At 34.6% G+C, this 15,537-nt stretch overlaps 1 protein-coding gene and 1 long non-coding RNA gene across 2 annotated transcripts in view; one reads left to right on the top strand and one right to left on the bottom strand.

The window, feature by feature from the left end:
• Positions 1-5,380: 5,380 nt before the first annotated feature.
• On the bottom strand, positions 5,381-15,188 carry LOC118680524 (uncharacterized). Its single transcript, XR_004976094.2, has 3 exons — positions 14,947-15,188; positions 5,540-6,034; positions 5,381-5,482 (listed from the first exon to the last, which is right to left on the bottom strand). It is a non-coding gene; the product is annotated as an uncharacterized lncRNA (long non-coding RNA).
• Positions 15,189-15,398: 210 nt separating this feature from the next.
• LOC106621987 (bicaudal D-related protein homolog) overlaps positions 15,399-15,537 on the top strand; it is a 76,480-nt gene continuing 76,341 nt past the window's right edge. The window contains exon 1 of the mRNA XM_070111922.1: positions 15,399-15,454. The gene's annotated coding sequence lies outside the window, so the exon portion shown is untranslated. The remainder of the gene's footprint in view (positions 15,455-15,537) is intronic.

Raw genomic sequence — 15,537 nt, 5'->3', positions numbered from 1 at the left:
TACAGCAATCGAAATATCCACAGCATAATCTGATATTAAATCCTACCAGAGCCGGATGCTCGTGGCAAATAAAAAAATACTTTTCTGACCTTCAAATCTTATACCCGTAGTTATTAATAGATACATTTTTTAACGATTCATTTTGAAAAAAATAGTCTTAAGGGGGTATTTTAGTCAAGAGGACCGTTATGCGTCCTTGAAGTAGAGGGAAAAAAAGGCCGTGTCCTCGTCACCACGATTTCTACGCTAACAAATATGTATAACTAAATTTGAAAACGAAACCGTCCATAGCTAACATTGATTGGTAACTACTATATACTTCCATAAAAAAATAGTGGCCCGATCTGAACAATTTATTTGGAAAAGTAGCGTTGCCTTGGATAATAATCTAGGTCAAATTGTGTGTAGAAATCTTGATAAAAAAATGGTTTTACACACATGAACTTGATTTTGATCGGCCAGTTTGAATGGCAGCTATATCTAATAGTGGGCAGTTATCGACGGTTTCGATGAGCAATTTTTCGGCAAAAGATCCTGTGCAAAACAAACGGACGGAATGACAGGCATGGCTAAACCGACATATCTCGCCATGCTGATCGTTTATGTATGGTACATATACACTTAATAGGGTCTCCCACGTTTCCTTCTTGGTGTTATAAGTTTCATTTCAAACTTAATATACCTGACAGGTAAACAAATTCTAAACAGAGCAGCTTTTTACTTTCTCGAATTTTTTAAAAATATTACAAATTAGAAAATATAAGTATGAAAAATTTTCAAAAAATATTCATGCTAAATTTCATGTAAAGAGCATTGAAAAAGCAAGAAGAAAAATGCGTTTAAAGTTTTAAAATCTAAATCTGTCGAGTTGCAACGACTCTAAAATAAATAATCGTTTTTCACACACAAAAATGACAATTTACCAGTCTTAAAATCAAGTTTTTTATAAAATGTGTTTAGTTCCAGACTAAATTGACTTATTAAGATTATTTGTGGTTCGCATCTAGGCGAGTTTTGTCAGGAACCATGCTAAATCCCATTATCTTTAAACCATTGGAGGAATATTTACTGGGTGCGTATAGTCCCAAATATAAAAAAATATGCCACTTTCAAAGAGTCTAACATAATGTGTTCTAAACTCACTCGTCTGAAAAAATGGATATCAAAGCTTTTGTAAAATCATAAAATGAACCAAGAGGTTATGTATCACACTCTTCTCCCCACCATAAAATAAGATTGGGAGCATTAAATCGCTCAAAATTATATATTATATTATAAACAGCAGCATTAATTAGCTGCGTAGTATTGACAAGTTTGTTGCAGGTTTTACCTCATAACCGTGTTAGCTAAAATGATGTTGCCAGCTTTTATTTTCTTTCAACATGTTGCACTTCCAAAGTCAAAGTATCGAGCAACGGTAAAAATTATGCCTGCACTACACATTATCTGCTGATATTCAATTCATAAACTGCTATATCTTACGAATATCATTTTTTCTTCTTTCCTTCTTATTTGTTTTTGCTTACTCTTTCTATGCATCTTCCAAAACCTTTGCATTGTGTTGTGTTACTAGTCTGGCTCAGCTTTTCTATACGTCCGTATAATGAGTACCTAAACCATGGGCGGTCAGTTAGACGCAATGACCATGATTTGGTACAGACCAACCGAGTGAAACGTTCTTGAGTTATTGTACTTCGTTGGTAGTTTGCTGGTTTGTATATTAACAAGTGTACTAAAAAATAAAATTACGTTTGTTGTAATTTTCGAAAATATTTATATAGCAGTTAGTCTTAACTACTTTTTGACAAAACGACGATATGGAAAATGATCCAAAGACCTGAAGCACCAGGATACAAGAAGTCTCGCTGGAGAATAAAAGTTAAAGTAAACTTGAACAAGTAAGGAACGGCTAAGTTCAGGTGTAACCGGATATTTCATACTCGTGCAACTTGTAAGAATCAAGTCTGGCATTGGTAAAACGTTATATTTCAAAAATTTCTAAAAGAATTCAACATTCACTGTTCGACGAAACTGGATGGTTTACAATCAAATATGTATCTTATTAACTCATATTATTGGTCAGAGATTCAATTACAAGAAGTTTTATAACTATATTTTAGTTCCTGTCGGCGAAAATTATATTAGAATCATTTTCAAATAAGATGTGTATGACATAAACTCAACCGAAAATGCTAAATTAAATATTTTATTATATTATGAATTGATGTGCAAAACGTCATCCAGAGGATCAGAGGATTGATTATATTATGGATATGAAGTTTAGACCAAGACCAATTTCATTTACTATGAGCACCAAACCATTAATATCATTTTATAAGTTTTAAGAAAATGTGTCCACTTACATTTATTAAAACATCAGACATTTTGACCTATCTAAACGGATTAGAGAGAGTTGGGAAGTCGTAAGGCGTTATATAGGGTATATTGGGGGCAGTAAAGATCTAAGATGATTTCACTAGCTTTTGACATTGTTAAAGTATATTCAAAAACATATTTTCTACACTTACGCTGACAGACATATTCAGCGTTTTGTTTGTTAGAATAACGAAAATCATAATATGTGGTATATGGGGGTTTGGGTAGTTCGTAGACAAATAGCACATACAATATTTTCCGCATTAAACTATAGTACAATATTATTATGTGCGAATCAATTTTGCCAAGATATCTTACGTATTGACTAATATATTGTATATGATATAAAGCCAACCGGAAGTTTGAAAATCTTATATTGTGTACATGGGAGATAGAGGGAATATTGACCCCATTTTATCTATTTTTGCTCTTACCTCATATTATTAACAGAAAAATATGATCTCTGAGTTTTATTAAGGTTCCTAACATAATAATATTAGCGAGAAAATGTCAACCGATGGTTTCTGAGGTTAGTTATATGGCTAGGGCCAGTTTTCTCCCGAAAGATACATTGTCATTAAAAAACACGCTCTTTAAATTTCATTAAGTATATGGGGACGAAGGGAATTATTGATTCGCTTTAACCAATTTTTGGTCCACCGACATATTATTAATAATATCTATAATATATCTTAGAGATTGATCGATATTGTCGATAAAAAGTTCGCAATAGGAACTGGGGTCCATATATTCGGTGCCTGGGGACTTGAACAGTTTTGATCCGATATATCTATTGGTGCTTGAGTTGTATACTGGAAATTAAAATAATCAGATGGAATTAAAAATTGTGTCATATGATAAGTAGGCGTGGTGGTAGTCCGATTTCGTCCATTTTTGCACTGTAACGTGCAATTTTGACAGCTACAAAGCCCCTGTATCATCTCGGGTGCAAAGTTGTATGTGTCTGACGCATTTACTTATTGATTTATCGCACTCTTAGTAGTTTTTTACGAAGTACACTGTCGGTAGGGATGCCAAAAATATTTGCTCTTAGTGAATCTGGTTAATATATGTAGCTTTAGCAGTTTAGGAGATATGTACATTATACCTAATTATTACTTTTTTCAAAAAAACTGCTGATGCTCCTCCTTAAGGATAGGTTTTCAATTAATGGCGATTAGGGGGCACGGCAATGATCCGATTCCGCGCAGTATATACGAGTCCACGTTATGGCTAGCTCGCATCATCCTATCAAATTTATGAGTTAAAACTAACCTAAGAAAAATATCCCTGCTAGGCATAATTTTAAAAGGTGTCGAAACCCAAATCTCTATTGACACCATAATTTTTAAGGAATTTTTAAAAATTTTACAACAAGGTTTCCTTTGAAGCATAAAACGTAAAAAATGCTCCTCACGGATGATGTTTCATAATTCAAAATGTTGGTATATATCTTTAAAAACTTTAAAAAGTGAAGTAAAATTAAGCTAAAAGTCAGGCATATTCCTCTGAATACAGTTTCTTTTTAATCCATAAATTTGACAAATTAGTTTATTGGCTCACTTTAATAGACATATACTGATGTATATATAAAGGGTATACCAACAGGAATGACGTGATGTTAAAATGAAATAAAACACTCAAATTGGGTCAAAATGATGTCTGGGCAGAATGACGTTGAACCGAGAAGCGATAATTTACAACGGGTTTTTGTTTTTTTTGACGAGAAGGTGGCACACTGTTGTGCAGATTATAATAACTTTCGAATTTTGTTATTATGTGTTGAATAGCGTGTTTCGAAGAAGCATTATGACGACCAAGTTGTCCGCGAAGAGCTCTTACAGTAGCCACCGGAGAGTGCTATCCAAATCGAAACGTGACATGATAAAATCACGCCATCCCTATTGATAGAAGCTATATAAATCTGGTCGACATATTACGTATACATTACGTATGTATAAATAGACAAAACACACCCAATTTTGCTATTGATAACATTTGTTGATCTGCAACAACGCTCTTCGCGAACAACTAAATGCAAAAACAAAACAAATCAACAAACAATAATAAGAAAAAACCTGATATTAAATGCATTTATGCCAGTTACAAATGTGCATGCATACATATCTCAAATTCGATTCCGACAAATGGACAGCCTCTTAGGAAGAAAAGAACGTGAGCAAAATTTCCGACCGATATTTTAAAAAACTGATGGACTAGTTCGCGTATATACAAACAGACGGACGGAAGGACAGTAAGACGAAGATGACTAAATTGATTCAGCTCGTCATGCTGATCATTTACATATGTACTATATATATTATAGGCTCTCCGACTTTTCGTTCTGGGTGCTACAAACTTCGTGGCAAACTTAATGTACCCTGTTCAGGGTATAAAAATAGTTCGTTTTAGACAATTGCTTTTAGCTTCAAACAAGACAACATTCATACATACAATACATGTGTATATGTGTGCATAGATTTATATATACATACATATGTATACGAGGAGTAATGTGCCGAGTGAATTTAGCTTTAGTACAGATTTGAATGTACATAAATATAAAGTGCCGCAAGGTGACTGAAATTAAGGCTCGGCTAAGAATCCAATCAACTGGTTTGGAAACCAAATGGTGCACAATGTTCTAGGCAATTGAATTAATGTGGTGAAAGGATGGTTTAATGAAACTCTGTTTTGTAGATTGGCTGTTGTGCTGTCAGTGCTATGAATTTTGTAAAGAATTTGAAAAATAAAACTTCTGCTTGGTTGTCTGCCAGAGATATTCATATAAGATCTATATATAAATGTTAAGGTATGCCCATATCATAATTATTTAATACTAGTGTCGCCAGTGGTCGCCAATAGAAAGTAAAATTTATTAACAATGTTAATAGTATTTAAATTTTATTGAAGAAATTGAACTAAATGTAAACAAAATCTAAAGAAAGTTGTAGAAAACAATTTACAAAAATATTAAAAAAAAAAATTAAAATTTAAAATTCATTCTCGTGCAAAATCATTTGTTCTGTTTCTGGCTTTGGCTTAATTCTTCCTTGAAGGAACAATCGAATCAAATTGGCCAATTTGAATTTGTCATCGTATGAACCTGCAAAAGGATGCCAAAATAATTAGTATAAAATATCGATGAATTGTAATGAAATACCGATGAAGTCTCAAACTGATGCTCCGTTTTGAAATATTTTCTATAAAAATATTATCTTGTCTTCTGCTGCGTACATTTGTTCTTTAGATGATATCGAAAGTTATCGCCATAGGAATCAGCTTCTTCTAAAGAAATTCAACATTCTGACATCACTTTGATCCTTCAATTAATCGTATTCAACATTCAGTTGATCTTGTTTGCAACTTATATAGGACAGCGACGAAATGTACTTCTGTATACGACTGTGTTAAGTGTGACGCGCAGAAGAGAAATAACATCGACCAATGAAAGCGCGCCACCGCGCTTATAGTTGTTTTAGTCGCTAAATTTGCGAGAACGCAATTTTATCTGTGATCCTTGTTGTGCATTTCTGCACGTCTCCTCCTTTCCTCCTGAGGTAATTATGTCAACGATAACACAGTCAAAAAGGGAACAAAGGGATTTAGTGTCAAGTAAACTCGGTCGGATTAGGATATTATCGCGTTTTATTTTACCCTTGAAATATTATTAAATATAAAATAAAAACAAGTAAGGAAGGGCTAAGTTCGGATGTAACCGAACATTTTATACTCTCGCAAAGTCAAATGGTATACTCTTTTGAGATTTCTTTGTGGATTGACTGATATTTTCGGTAGAAGGTCAACTATAGGCACTGGGGTCCACATATTCAGTACCTAGGGGCTTGAACAGTTTTGGTTCGATTTAGAAAATTTTTGGTCACAAGGTGGCATACTTTAAACGTATTATTCACGCAAAGTTTTACGCCGATATAATCATTGTTGCTTGATTTGCATAGTGGAAAGTGAAAGAATCAAGTGGTATTTAAAATGGTGTCATATGGAAAATAGGCGTGGTGTAATCCGATTTGGCCCATTTTCGCACTATGACATAGAAACATAAAAAGAACGTTACGCACCGAATTTGGTTGAAATCGGTTAAGCAGATCTCAAGATATGGGTTTTCACCTAAAAGTGGGCTGTGCCACGCCCACTGTCTAATTTTGAACGCGGTTCCTATAAAATCATCTTATACCATCTCAGAGATAAAATTTAATGTCTCTGGCGTGTTTAGTGCTTGATTTATCGCGCTTTTAGTAGTTTTTAACAGTACCGTTATATGGGGAGTGGGCGGAGTTGCCACCCGATTTCAACTATTTTCACACCGTCAATAGAAGTGCTAAAAACATTTGCTTCCAGTGAATTTTGTTATTATAGCATTAGCGGTTTAGGAGATATGCACATTAAACCTATTAGAGGCGGGACCACGCCCACTTTTAAAAAAAAAAATTTTAGCTGCAGATGCCCCTCCCTAATGTGATCCTGTGTACCAAATAACAGTCTTGTATCTTATTGCGGAGCTTAGTTATGGCAAGTTATTTGTTTTTGATTAATGGCGTTTTGTGGGCGTGGCAGTGGTCCGATTACGCCCATCTGCAATACCAACCGTCTCACGGTACCATGAAACACGTCTACCAAGTTTCATAAAGATATCTCAATTTTTACTCAAGTTAGAGCTTGCACGGACGGACGGACAGACGGACGGACGGACAGACGGACGGACGGACAGACAGTCACCCGGATTTCAACTCGTCTCTTCATCCTGATCATTTATATATATATAACCCTATATCTAACTCGATTAATTTTAGGTGATACAAACAACCGTTAGGTGAACAAAACTATTATACTCTGTAGCAACAGGTTGCGAGAGTATAATAATAAAAATATTAATTTTTTTTTTAATAATATCTTAAATAAAATATTCAAAATTTAATATAGGTATACCAAATAACTTTACTTAACTCTATTTTATTCCATATTATTGACCTAAAATGCCGATGGAGGAAGGAAAAGAATGGTGACGATGATCAATTTACGATTACAATCGAATTGAAATAGATCTCACGACAGTGCGCGAATTTAAGTCTGACGAAATCTAATGTTTGCATTATAATATCTTTAAAGCACCTTCTTTTGGAGTAATTAAAGCCGTATATGACATACGAGTACATGATCTTATGAGATTGAAGACAAGTGCAAAGTGTACAGTTAGAGCAGAGAAATAGCGCAGTTGATTTTCTGTATTTCCTATAAGTCATTCAATCAAAAGTGGTTCGTGGAACTCTATTTGGTTCACATATTGAATGGAACCAAAGTATTTCCAAAAAATTTCATTTAGTCCTTTAATAGCCATTAAATCTAACTAATAAGCTGTCCGTAGCTACTAACTAGGATTCTCTTAAGGGGGCAATGTGATGATCTCAAAAAATTGATTTCTTCTTTTTTTCATAAATTGCTTTCCTAACATGTCTAAAATACGGAAGTAAAGTAGTTAGAAGAAGGAACTGTTTAGTGATGTTCTAAACGGACTTGAAACTTTAAACGCGTTTTTCTTAGAACAGTATTTTTCAAACTTTCCTCCATCGTATCTCAAAAACGGATTGACCGAATGACTTGAAATTTGTAGGGTAAACTCAGCACATGTAAACGCATGGAATGAACTATTATTTTTTTATAGCAAAAAACAAAGCAATAAACGTATAACAATATTTTTGGTATATTCGATTGGTAATAGTTCATGGCTTACAGATTAAAACGCCAAATTTTTTTTTTTTGTTTCGGAAGTGTCAACCTTTTTTTTTGAGGCGGGGGTGTTCAGAACATTGTAACTCATGTTCTATACAACATTTTTAGCTTAAAACTTATATATATGCTGCCGAAATATATGTTAATAAATGATAATAAACTTAAATCTCTATATATTTACTGGTCAAAGAAAGAAAAATCCTAAAAATCCTAAAAATCTCTAAAAAACAGGCCGTCACATAAAATAACCCCATTAAATACACTTTTGTCCTCTGCTTATTGGAATAAATATTGAAACATATAAAAATTACCAGAAAAATACTTTTGAAGACTCTAAACTTTGCAGGTTATGTAATTTAATGAGAAGCTAATAATATAATTATAAATTTTCAAACAGAGATATTTGCTCGCGATAGATTCTATTCCGAATGCCACCTTTAAAGAGGTAAGCTGAATTCCTTCCCACTTTCTTCGTCTAATGTCTTGACACCAACCGAACTCTACCATACACCTGCAATTTGAGGAAAGTATGCCTCTTTGAGAAATAACTGAGATAGAAATAATTGTGAAGATAATGAAATCTTTTCATATTCTTAGTAAAGTGGAGCCTTTAAGCATGAACTTGTAATATTAATTAATTATCATATAAAATTTCATGTGGATGGAAAGAAACCCGGTTTATACACTGCTGGTCATAGGTAGGTTAGGTTAGGTTCCCACTTGGACAATTCCGTTGTGATGCCCCGAACTCCTATGTATGGATACTAAAAAAAAGTCGCATATCGACAAAATGCCTAAAGCCTACCACAAATTGGTCAAAGGTGTCACCAATTTTTGTCTTAACTAAACTGTTCTATATATTCTTCCAGACACATTTTGGTCGGTATAAAACTTTTTCTTATAAAATTTCGAAAAAAAACTGCTGAAAGTCATTTGGCTTGCGAAAATATAACTGTAGACTTTAGAAACTTCGATGTCATCACGTGGAGTTTCGGTTGATAATTGAATTAGATGCACCCCACATTTTTGGGTTGTGTTCAAAAAGGAAATTTTAATTTACAAAAACATAAGAATTCAGAAATCAGTTGTCTTTAAGTAATATTTGATAAAATGTGAAAAGCTATTGCATTGAGCTCATCGAAACGTCAGGAAGTATATTTCTTTCACTCGCAAGAACTATCGAATCGAAATATTGTCAAACAAATAAAGCGCGCCCTGTTGATAGTTATTTAAGTAATCCGGGGCAATATGGAAAAAATTTAAGGACAAAAGAAACGGTAATTTTTTGGGCTGAAAGTAAAATTATGAAATTAGACTTAGGTTCTAGGCCAGTCCGATGTAGTTGATTTATTCTTTATCTTGCAACTTTTCAAATGTTTTTCTAACCATTTGGATCGATGAAGAATTGCCATGTTTTGAATTAAACTCACAATTTAAATTGCTTAAATGTCATTAAACTTGATTTTAATTGGGTGTTCTGGCATTGAGTAACCAGGTGCAGATTCGAAGGTAAATCAGTTTTTGTTATACCCTGTATTATTTATTTATTAATACATGATTTAAACAAGTTATAAATCTGCAAATATCATGTAATCAAAAATAGTACTGATGGAATACTGAATACTATAGTTACTGATTGAATTTGTCTTAGCCTCAAAGTACGGATGAGCGAAATTTAATAACTGTCAGTTCAAAAATGATTAATACAATGCCACTTGCCCATTACTTTTTACTCAAAGTCAAACGAAGGGAATATAATGCATATAAATTGCTAATAAATTAGGAAAACAGAAACAACAAATGGAGTAACTATGCAGTCGCTGGCATTCAAACGCCACCACTATTGTGTCAATGAGATTAAAAACAAACGGCACGACACATTTTACCACAGCAAAACCCATTACAATTGGCTCTGGCAAACAAAAAGTCGCATTGGCACACATAAGCTTCAGAAATAATAAATAGCAGCAACAGAAGTAAAGACAAAACATAATAAACCAGCCCCCAACAATTGCAACACAACCCGTCACAACGACCGCCCACCCTCCAACCGTCACACAGCGCAAGCTACGACCATAGAAATGTGGCAAAAATCTGACCCTGTGCGACGCAACTCCGCAGTGTAAGGTCAATTTGGCAACAACAAAAAATCAGAGCAACAGTAATAACAGTGTAAAAGCCGCATGCATTTTAATGTATTTGACATATGTAGTTGCAACAACAACAATATACATACATATGTGTGGATGTGTGTGCATTTTATAGCGAAATGGACGCAGTGGCACAATAAACCAACTGGGCGTGGGAATTTCGAATTGAATCGACAGCTGTAGGCAACAACAACAACAATAGAGCCGGTGTCATTGCGACTAGGCTTGGTTGATGCCACACAAGAAACACAAGAAAAGGCAAACAAACAACGAGCGCTGAACGGGTGCTATAAATGTATTTACATACTTGTATGAATTCATATATACCTACGAGAACAAATACGAGAGCATTCTGATAAGTGCATGCCTCACCGCCATATTGCGCTACCATTGTAAAAGTAGTTTACTATATGTAGTGCATTCTCGTAGACGAATTTTGTTAAAATTTCAGCCAAGTCGGATCCATAAATTTGTTTTAAACGCGAGGGACGCGTTCACTTCAGCTGATTTTCGAAAAATAGAAAAGCAATGATCACTTATGAAGAAGTTGAATATGGTTACACTTTTCTTTCGACAGCTACTGTAAAACAAGGTTTAACATGACCGTCTTCAGTTCACCTAGACAACTTGAAAATGACTACCAAGGAGGATAACGGGACAAAAATAAACAGTCTCGTATTGACAAATTGCCGATTGAACCTGCGCGAGCTAGTTAAGACTGTCTTTGCAGAGCTCAAGAAAACGCTTTTTCTAGACGGGCTAAAGACATCGTTGAGGCGAGTGTAGGCAGCTAAAAGAAATTTTCGTTTTTTTGTAATCAAAGTACTTATTGGACCTGCCTCGTACCTAAGTATTTGTGTTCATGTAGTATTCTATTATTTGGCAATCAAAAATGTACTTCATTCTAACCGCTCAATTGTTGGTGTGCCACTTAAAGAGCGCGCTGTGGGAAAGCGTTTAGTTTCAGCGAATTCCGGCGTTACGAGAATTTCAAAGCGTTATAAAAGTTCTTCCAGAAATTAAATGTGGGCCAAACCACAAGTGCAACAGCGACACATTAACACACAATTAGCAAAACTTTAGACTGGTTGCTAACAACAACACAAGTGGCAAAGGCATGTTTACATACACAGGGCACCCTCAGATTATCCAGCAATATCAAGCAAATGGTTGAGTTAATTGTATTATGGCCAATGAAAATCTTGTTTTCGGTTAATTAAAAGTGCAGTCACTACTCAATTATGCAGAACACGGTCGGGAAGAGAGAGCGCCGAGCAGAGATAAATACATACTACATATGTACAAATATGTGTTATTCTGAAGTGCGAAAACCTCCGATGCGCCGTGATTTAGAGAGCGAGAGTGATGCAGTCCACTAAGTCAAGTGAGAGATCCAGAGAGTATGCTATTAATTGACCATCGGCTGAACACTGCAATACGAAAGCACGGATGCGGGAATAAATGTTGCTTTAAGTAAAGTCGGTAAATGGCAAAGTAAACAAAGGTATAATACTTGTAGTGGAACTGGGTCCACTCTGCACGTTGTAAGAATAGGGTCAATCAAGCGTGGAAATTCACGTTTGGCCAGAAAGATGAGTGTAATTGAGTTATGCGGCTGTGGAAGAAGGGCATTAGGGTGTAAGTGTAAGTTTTGGCATCAAATTTCACTGGCCAATGACCAGCAAAGGCAGCAACATGTCACTAGTGAATAAGCGACAAATGCAGTTTATTGAATTGAGATGAATGACAGTTGCACTGTTTGCACCGTGGTTGGGATTGAGTAGGGTATAATAAATGAATAAAATATAAGAAAGAGATATATACCTTTCAGAATTAATTTGTAAGAATACAATAAAAAACAAATAAGGAAGGGCTAAGTTCGGATGTAACCGAACATTCTATACTCTCGCAAAGCAAATGGTATACTCGTTTAAGATTTCTTTGTGGATTGACCGACATTTTCGGTAGAAGGTCAACTATAGGCACTGGGGTCCACATATTTAGTACTTAGGGACTTGAACACTTTTGGTTCGATTTAAACGATTTTTGGTCACAAGGTGGCATACTTTAAACGTATTATTCCCGCAAAGTTTTACCCCGATATAATCATTGTTGCTTGATATGCATAGTGGAAAGTGAAAGAATCAGATGGAATTGAATATGGTGTTATATGGGAAATAGGCGTGATTGTAGTTCGATTTCGCTCATTTTCGCACTATAACATAGAAATATGAAAAGAACGTTATGCACCGAATTTGGTTGAAATCGGTTAAGCGGATCTCAAGATATGGGTTTTCACCTAAAAGTGGGCGGTGCCACGCCCACCGATTAATTTTGAACGCGGTTTCTATAAAGTCATCTCATACCATTACAGAGATAAAATTTAATGTCTCTGGCGTGTTTAGTGCTTGGTTTATCGCACTTTTAGTATTTTTTAACAGTACCGTTATATGGGGAGTGGGTGGAGTTGCCACCCGATTTCACCCGTTTTCACACCGTAGGTAGAAGTTCTAAAAACATTTGCTTCCAGTGAATTTTGTTATTATAGCATTAGCGGTTTAGGAGATATGCACATTAAACCTGTTAGGAGCGGGACCATGCCCACTTTAAAAAATTTTTTTAAACTGCAGTTGCCCTAATGTGATCCTTTGTGCCAAATAACAGTCTTGTATCTTATTTCGGAGCTTAGTTATGGCAATTTATTTGTTTTTGATTAATGGCGTTTTGTGGGCGTGGCAGTGGTCCGATTACGCCCATCTGCAATACCAACCGTCTCACGGTACCAAGAAACATGTCTACCAAGTTTCATAAATATATCTCAATTTTTACTCAAGTTAGAGCTTTCACAGACGGACGGACGGACGGACAGACAATCACACGGATTTCAACTCGTCTCTTCATCCTGATCATTTATATATATACAAGTATAACCCTATATCTAACTCGATTAGTTTTAGGTGAACAAAACTATTATACTCTGTAGCAACAGGTTGCGAGAGTATAACAAGTAAGGAAGTGCTAACTTCGGGCGTACCCGAACATTTTATACTTTTGCAATTTGGCAATATCAAAGCCGGCGAAATATCTTCAGGTGTTGACAACACTTTATTTAAAATAAATATTTTTATATTTAAATATTGCGAAAAAATTCAAATTTCATTGTTCGATGAAATCGTGAATGGATAACAATCCGATTTGGTACCTTATTGACTTGTATTAAAGGTCATGTACCCATGTTAGTTTAATTAATACATTTTACTTCCCTTTAGAGAAAATTATACTAAAATTATCTTCAAATGAATTCTATAGTATGTGATATAAACTCAACCGAAGGGACTAAACTGAATATATGGTACTGAGTTTATGTGGAACACGTAAACTTTTAATATAATTTTACAAGTTTTAAGAAAATATGTCTACTTAATTTCATTTAAATATCATTTTGACTAACCTAAACGGTTTACAGCCAGATGGATTTCCACTTTTCCATTATATAGGGTATATTAGGGGCAGAGAAATGGATTGATGGGTTGATTGCATTAATCTTTGACGTTGTTCAGGTATACTTAAGAATTTATTTTATATATATATAAATATAATCATATCTATATATGGAGTAAAATCAGCCGAACGTACAAAAATCTTGAATATCACTTATATGGGGGCTAAAGCAAACTTTCGCCCGATTCTATCCATTTTAGGATACACTCTTATTAGAAAAAGAAGTTCCCTCAATTTTATTAAAATAACTCACACCTTGGTTGATATATTTTTGACACAAGAGTTTACTATTATCAAATGAACATTTTCCTCGAATTTAAATAACATATCTCACAGATTGAAAGATATTTTCGGCAAAAAGCACGGGGGTTCACATATTCGGTACATAGGGGCTTGAACAGTTATGGACTGCTTTTGACAATTTTTAGACTCGAGATGGCATACCTCAAAGGCACTATTTGTGCAAAGTTTTATCCGAATATCCGAAAGAATCAGATGAAATTGAAATTTGTGCTAAATGGGTAGTAGGCGTGGTTGTAGTCCGATCGCATCCATTTTCACAATAAAACATAGGATTGTCAATATAATGTTATGCACAGAATTTGGTTGAAAGTGGTCGAGTAGATCCGGAGATATGTGATTTCTCCTAAATGTGTATGGTGCCAAGTAAATCGTCCAATCTTGACCCCGGCGTTACATTTTTGTTTATTTATTCACCTAAGATAAATTTTAGAAACACCCACTTGAGCGTGTAGTTTCATATCCCAATATTCATTTTATTAATCCCTAATAAATTTTGAATTCACAATATTTTTTTTAACAATCCCATCTACTTTTGCAATTTAGAATTTAATCAACTTATTTGTCTTGGCAAAGGATAACTGAAGCAATGAGAGAGATACCGACACAAATATAACTTCTCTGATAAGAGGTGAAATGAGACCTCATGACAAGCGAAATCGGTTCAAAGTGGTCTTTATTCCTTTAAAGTGAATCTGTTGAATCATTTTACAAATTAATCAGTGAATGAAAGTACTTTAAAGCTTTACACCAAAAGGTTTGTTATCGTTCTTAATAAAACATATAAGCCGCTCTCTTTGTGAATTTCAATTTTACTTTACGATAGATATATCAAACAATAACTAAAACATGTACTAAGAAATATACTTACTGAGTTTAGAAGAGATACGACACTTTTTTGTTATGGGCTTTTCAAATATTTCATTTTACTCTGCCTTTAAATGAAGAAAAAGTTTTCTGTTCTTTTATTGAAGAACATAGACAAAAATATTAAATTTGTATATCATCTGATCCAAAACTATACACTGTTAAACTCTTCTGACTTTTTATATTATAGTTTAATGCACTTTATTGCTAATAACTCTGTTTCCAATTTGTGTTGCTCTTCGACTTTGCAATTTCTCACTGTAACTACTAAATACGAGTAAAGCTCTTTTACCACGTTTTGTGGAACCTAAATTTATCTCAACCAATCAACTCACCTGTGCTTGGCCAAAACAATTGCTGCTCTCTTTTCTATGCTCTTTGAGCAAACATGAGATTCTCGCACTTTGTTTGGGCCGCAGCTTACCAGACAATTTAGTGAAACTTTAGTAAGGCACCAGCAGAAGTGCTAACTCTGTGGTGCTTTATTGTTTACTCAGTTGGTAAAATTGTTGGTAAGAGATAACTGCGTATGTGAGTGTTTATGACAGTTGCGTTGTGTTTGTTGTTGGTAGTTTTGTAGAACACTTTCAGCCAA

This window comes from Bactrocera oleae, chromosome 6, assembly GCF_042242935.1.
Source record: "Bactrocera oleae isolate idBacOlea1 chromosome 6, idBacOlea1, whole genome shotgun sequence".
Taxonomy (NCBI): domain Eukaryota; kingdom Metazoa; phylum Arthropoda; class Insecta; order Diptera; family Tephritidae; genus Bactrocera; species Bactrocera oleae.
This window is presented reverse-complemented; position numbering and strand designations above follow the sequence as displayed.